The sequence below is a fragment of the Aplidium turbinatum genome, chromosome 12, assembly GCF_918807975.1.
Source record: "Aplidium turbinatum chromosome 12, kaAplTurb1.1, whole genome shotgun sequence".
Lineage (NCBI taxonomy): Eukaryota > Metazoa > Chordata > Ascidiacea > Aplousobranchia > Polyclinidae > Aplidium > Aplidium turbinatum.
In genome coordinates, this window is record NC_137483.1 from 3,572,954 (window position 1) to 3,578,953 (window position 6,000).

The window sequence follows — 6,000 nt, forward strand, 5'->3', positions numbered from 1 at the left end:
AGTGCTTAAATATACTTATCAACAAAACAGGTATAAGTTAGAGTATTTTGTACACTCCTATGTCTTAAAATTGTTTTTAACTTTTGTCATCTTCTCAAGTTGTAAAGATGAGCAAAACAGCGGTTTCGCGATTTTTGTCAACTGGCAGTTGTACACGAGTGTTGATAAATAACAATCTCTATTTTCTCCACGCGTCGTTAGTAGAATGATTGTTTGCTGCGATAAGACAGAATTAGATGCTAAGTCGCTTAAGCTGTTTCAATTAAATCATGTGACTGACGGGATTTGATTGGCCTTGGCACTTCAATCTAAAAACTATCTGATATCCTGCAAAGTACATTCTGATTATGAATAAACCCATTATTACAAAATAAACACTGACAAAATTAATGGTGTTTTGTGTCATTTTTGAATTTTTAATATTATCATGGCTCCTAGTATCTTGCTTCGCATTAAAAATTCTTTCTGTTCATTCTAAAACAAGATTATTCTTGTTACGCTGCATGTGAAGCCTACATGGTGATATTAGACTGATTAGGAAATATCTGTGCAGTGTGCACATATCACTGTTGTGTTCGCCATTCCTAGTTCTTCCTTTAATAATTTAAACGTTTGTCACCAAATAGTTGGATGATTCAAATCTGTTTTGATTTGGGAGAATTAACAATTTGTGAAAATGATAATTCAAATCATTCCTTTTTTTAACTAACTAGTTAAGAAATTTCCACATCATATGTAACACAGCATCGCTTACGTCCTTTAACTTATCTTGAAAATCAAATTACGACATAGGCCTTCAGGAACATTTTGAGTATAACCGTTTGCTGATTCCAGATAGAAACACCTTAAAGAAAATTCCTTAACTTCTCAGGAGGTGAAAAATGATGCAGTTAACTACACGTTAGCTGGCACTTCGGGACTGCTTTGTGTGGGGAGAAAATGGTCATGTTGCGCATGTTAATTCAACGGCGTAGTTTTGAACAACTCCATGGTGACATTGTCAGCACACCTTAAAGTCGCAACAAACATAGAGGCAAAGAAAATGAAAGGGTGTACCAGCAAACACCTATAGGATTGGTCCATGTTACAAGAGAAGGATCTACAAAGAACACAAACTGATATGAATAAATCAACAAATGAATAAAAAAAAAATTACAGTAATCTCGCAAGTACATGTAGCTCCACACAAAATGAAATTTACATGACTGTTAACTCTTTTTTATTTGTTAGATAATTGTCTAAAAAGACATTATTAACAGTAGCCTAACTACGGACAGTGGCCAGTGTTTCAATCTTCCGATCTCTTCAGCGTGTAAAATGAAAGTAGGAAGTTGTCTTGAAGATTTAAAATGATGATTTCTAAGAGTGATTTTAATAAGCGAATGAGAATTGATTTAATTTTTAATTTCGGACTCCAGCGAAACGTAATTTTACCGCCAATTAGAAAGTGAGATTTTTTTGAGAAAAGTTGTGCAAAGCAATGATTGGAATTTGTTAAAAATAAAAATTTTAGAAAAGGATTGTCTTGAAGATGGTCCCGCTTGTGAGTTCTTGTGAATTTCTTACAAAACGTTTAGTTGTTCAGCTAAACGAGTGTGAATAATCCCATTGTAAGTTGACGGAATACAATACACAAATATATTTTCTAAAGTTGACTTTGTATGAATATTTCATACCAGCTAAAGGCTATAAAATTGCTGATTACGGCATTGAGTGACTTATAAACAAAAGCAATGTATAACACCAGTCAAATATTATTTATTAATGCTGTTCTTTTGGATAAGATTGTAACTTCACAGCTTTTATATTTCGTCTGATTTACTTATGAGCATGTCGTTTTTTGCATTTGATTCCATTGTCTGTTAGTTTCAAGCTTGGATTTAAATCTTTGCTTTCATGTTTTTGCATGTAAGTTTTTGTTAAGCCACCAAAAATCTTGTAAAAAGGTGGTCCCATATTTGATTCCAAGTTCGGGGATAAGAAAATACGGTTCTCATTGTACTGATACTGCTCTCATTGTACTTCGTCAGATAGCCATCTAGGCCAGCGCTACTCAACTGGTGGACTGCGGTTAGAATCCGGACTTTCCGGGTGTTGATGGTGGACCTAGAGCTATTGGAAGAATAACCTCATTGCCACGTTTCAGGGCTTCTATAAACAGATTTCTACTGGGAGGAAGCAATTTTTACTGTGGTTATCCTAGTTTCTGGGGGCTGGGTTCCGACTCCCAGACTCCTCAACACTTTCTCGGAAATCCAATTTGAGTTACATTTTGCCTAAAAAAGTGATTTGGTACAGATAGTTTAAGTTTCGTGGTTGCGTGTGAAACAACTTATTCACCGGACCGCTAAAAATATTCAACTTGTCAAACTGGACCTTTGTTAAGATTAGTTGAGTAACCCTGGTCTAGGTCATGCTTCGACACTAACGTGAGAAAGGTGGCCAGTTCCTTTCTCTCAGCAGATTTTCCTGCAGCAATTATACCCACCAGATTATTACACCCTGGGTAGAGGTGAGCGGTGTTTTCAACAACCAGCTTAAGCCCGGAGTCGAAACAGGTTTGCATTATTGAAAAGTCAACATCTTATATTCGCTGCGCCATCCCACCGCAAAAATCTTGTGTGTGTGTCAGTGTTATTATTTTCTTGTGTCACTTGTCGCAAAAAATTTTCAAGTCTACAACAATTTATTTGACGAAACACCAAGCTACAAACGTGTAGGCTATGCTTTGTTTCAGTATGTTTTATAAGTTTTTAAGAAAAAAGAAGGTGCACCAACAATCATCTGTCGGGTTAGCACATCATGCAAGAGAAGCATTCTCAAAGGATACGAACTGAATTATTGGCCAATACTGTGGGTTCAACATTTGACAACAAAAAAGAGCATTAAAATCATGTAATTTCCATTGCAAGTGGAGCTACATGTGCTTGAGAAGCTGCTGATATTTTTGTTTTCAACTTTTATTGGTTCAAATTTTCATCGTGACCAGATTAGCGTCTAATGCAGGAGGTTTGTATTGTCGGTGTGAACATCAACGAAAAAGTTTATTTTCAAACACTTTTGTGCTTCAGTGCTTTTACAAAACTGCATGGAAACAGTAGCCTATAGTGTTCGAAACGTTTTTTTGAACATGAGTTTAAAGTATACATTTTACGTTCTTTACTTTTTGATTAGATTGACCAGACGTTCCAACCGTTTTGTTCCCAAGGCAATTTGCTTATCCATATCTATGGTCTATAAGCTGCGTGCTCTCAAGAAGGATCAAACCGACAACTACAGGACATGCAACTAACCAAGTCGGTACAAATAAAGAACTGGCCTCTGACATAAAATGCAAGCTCACTTCGCATTTAGGAAAGTGTCCAACACCATTTTTAAATTTTGAATGCTTTATCAAACATTGGAAAATTGGTCGTGGTGTAGTTTTTTTTTTTTTTTTTTCTAAACCATTAGTTGCAAACTACAGAATATGTTGTAACACATGAGAAGTAACATCTAGACACACTAAATGTAAGCCACAAATCATTTTTGTTAAACAAATCATAAGACACAGATTTTCAATGCAAAACAATTGTTAGAGTGTGTCTATCTAATAATTTTGGTGTCGTGAAATAATTAAGCATGTTTTATATTAAATTTGATACTTTACAAAGTCTGCCTTAGCAGTGCATTGAATGGTGCTTTATATTCATATGGCTTGAAACATGGATAACAAAAGCAACAATTTGTAAACTATTACAAATCATATATTATACTGCATCTTGTCACAACACAAATGCTTCAAAGACCGAAATAAAAGAGAAGAGATAGTATCTCTTGCTGATCGCCCCAATCACACTCTCCATGCATCCTCCACTGGCCTACATTGGCATTTGCATAGGCCTATGGTAAAGAGCAGTTGTTTCCTTCTGGATGGTATCAGTACCGCTAGTATCAGTCACATCTCACTCTTGTTGTAACCACCTTGATGCAATACAAATTGCAAGCTAAAAGAGTTTAAGTAAAGCAGACCGTACAATTGCATGAACTAAAGTAGTGGTTGCTATGACAATGTACACTAAGGAACTACATTAGTTTAAAGAAAATACAGAATTCGCCAGAAATGAAATAAGAAACAAATCAAACAAAGAAATAAACCCGAATGAAATAAAACAAGATTTTTATTTGGGTTGATGGCAACCCTTGTAAGTTCATGAACTCAGGTTGTGGCTGTAATGGCGTTGTATAAATAGATACAAAATCAACCATAACATTTATTTCCAAAATGCACCAGAGTTAACTCAAAATAACAAACAAATCTCGTCCTAAGCCACAAAAGATTATACTTTGTCTGTAGTAAAAGTAGTTAATAATCAGGGTTGCCATTCTATTCTTTTAAACGTACATTCACACTCCACAAATAATACAAACATGTTACAGCCTACGTAGTGGAAAAATCATGGCAACAATAGTGGGGTACCAAGTGAGTTGTTTGTACAATTAACCACATAATAAAAATGAACCCTGAAAGCTTAATAAACGCTGAAAGCTAATAATGGGATACGGACTGACTGGGAACTCGAAATCGAAATTATACTGTTTTTAAATTGGTCAGTCTTAAGAAATATTGTTTTCTGCAATCAAGGAAGTCTAATATGAATACGCTATGTTTCCGCCAAAAGTATTCTATCAACAAAATTACATAAGACAAATATACTTCATACACAAACTTATGTTAATCGTTACATGTTTATTTTTGACCACAATAAAATAAATTAACTACTGAACTTTCAACTGTATACAAGCATTACAACTTCGTTGCTACAACAACAAAACTTTAAATGCTTCTAAGCTCTGTAGCGTACACAAACTAGGCAGTAAGCACCTACACTACCTTCTTACAGTTAGTTTCACAACTTAAACAAAATGGAGTAAAAACGCTATGAGCGAATTAGGCAATTTCATGGTTCACACACACCTGTACGGAGCAAGCTTAGCATACACATTAATAAATCTGTTTGTTTATGTAAAATGGCAATTCATTGGCGATATTACAAATTCCACGAAGCACAGTTTGAGTTCAGTTTTGTTTTGTAAAGATTCTACTTTTTTGTAGGTGAGACAAGAATGTGTATTTAAAGGCAAAAGACTCTAAACAAACAAAAGTTATGAAAGAATATAAAAATGGCGGAGTTGTGTGTTTTCTATTGCTCATTGAATAAAGCAAACTTAGGTTTCTGAATTCATTAAATTCGAACACAATAAGGCATCAATGTATTTTGCATAATACATGACGTCAAATATTATTGTATTTTCATATAATACTTTACCTGATGAAGCGGAGTTCCACAAAACAACATACACTTTTCAATAGAATTGAAGACCTGCATTCTTACTGTAACTTTATTGTGAATATTACCTTAGACAGCAAATCCGCCATTTTACATTGATTCGACGTCTGCAGACGGACATTTAAATTTGAGTTTTATAGATTTCTTTAAAGTTGTTAGTTCAACCGACAATATCAATCATAGGCCTACTTATTCAAATAGAAGATGTCACATTAAGTCAAACTTACAAAATAATGACAAGAAATCTTTTGAGTTTGCCGGCATAATAGCCTGCTACAATTTTATAAGCATGTAAGAAAAGCTTGAAAAATAATTTCAAGCTAGAATATATATTTATTAAATTAGTGATGCTAATTTGAAAATACAAGTTTTGGTTTCGTACAGAAAGTTCAAACGAACTGAGCGATTAAATATCAATTTGTTGGAAAACCAAGTAAGTTAAATTTTCGACAAGCTTCAACGGCACATCAAGTTATCATCTACAGCAAAAATGCAAAAGCACAAGAACTGTATGCTCCATGTGGAAGACAAATTTTACTTAATATTATTGCATATCATGCAGCAGAGCGACCTAACTGCAAAAACCAACAAAATTAAAAGCCCAAAGACCATCGTCGTCGTCGTCTGAGCTTCTGGGGCCGAGGGTCTATCCTTTTACCACCCCAGATTC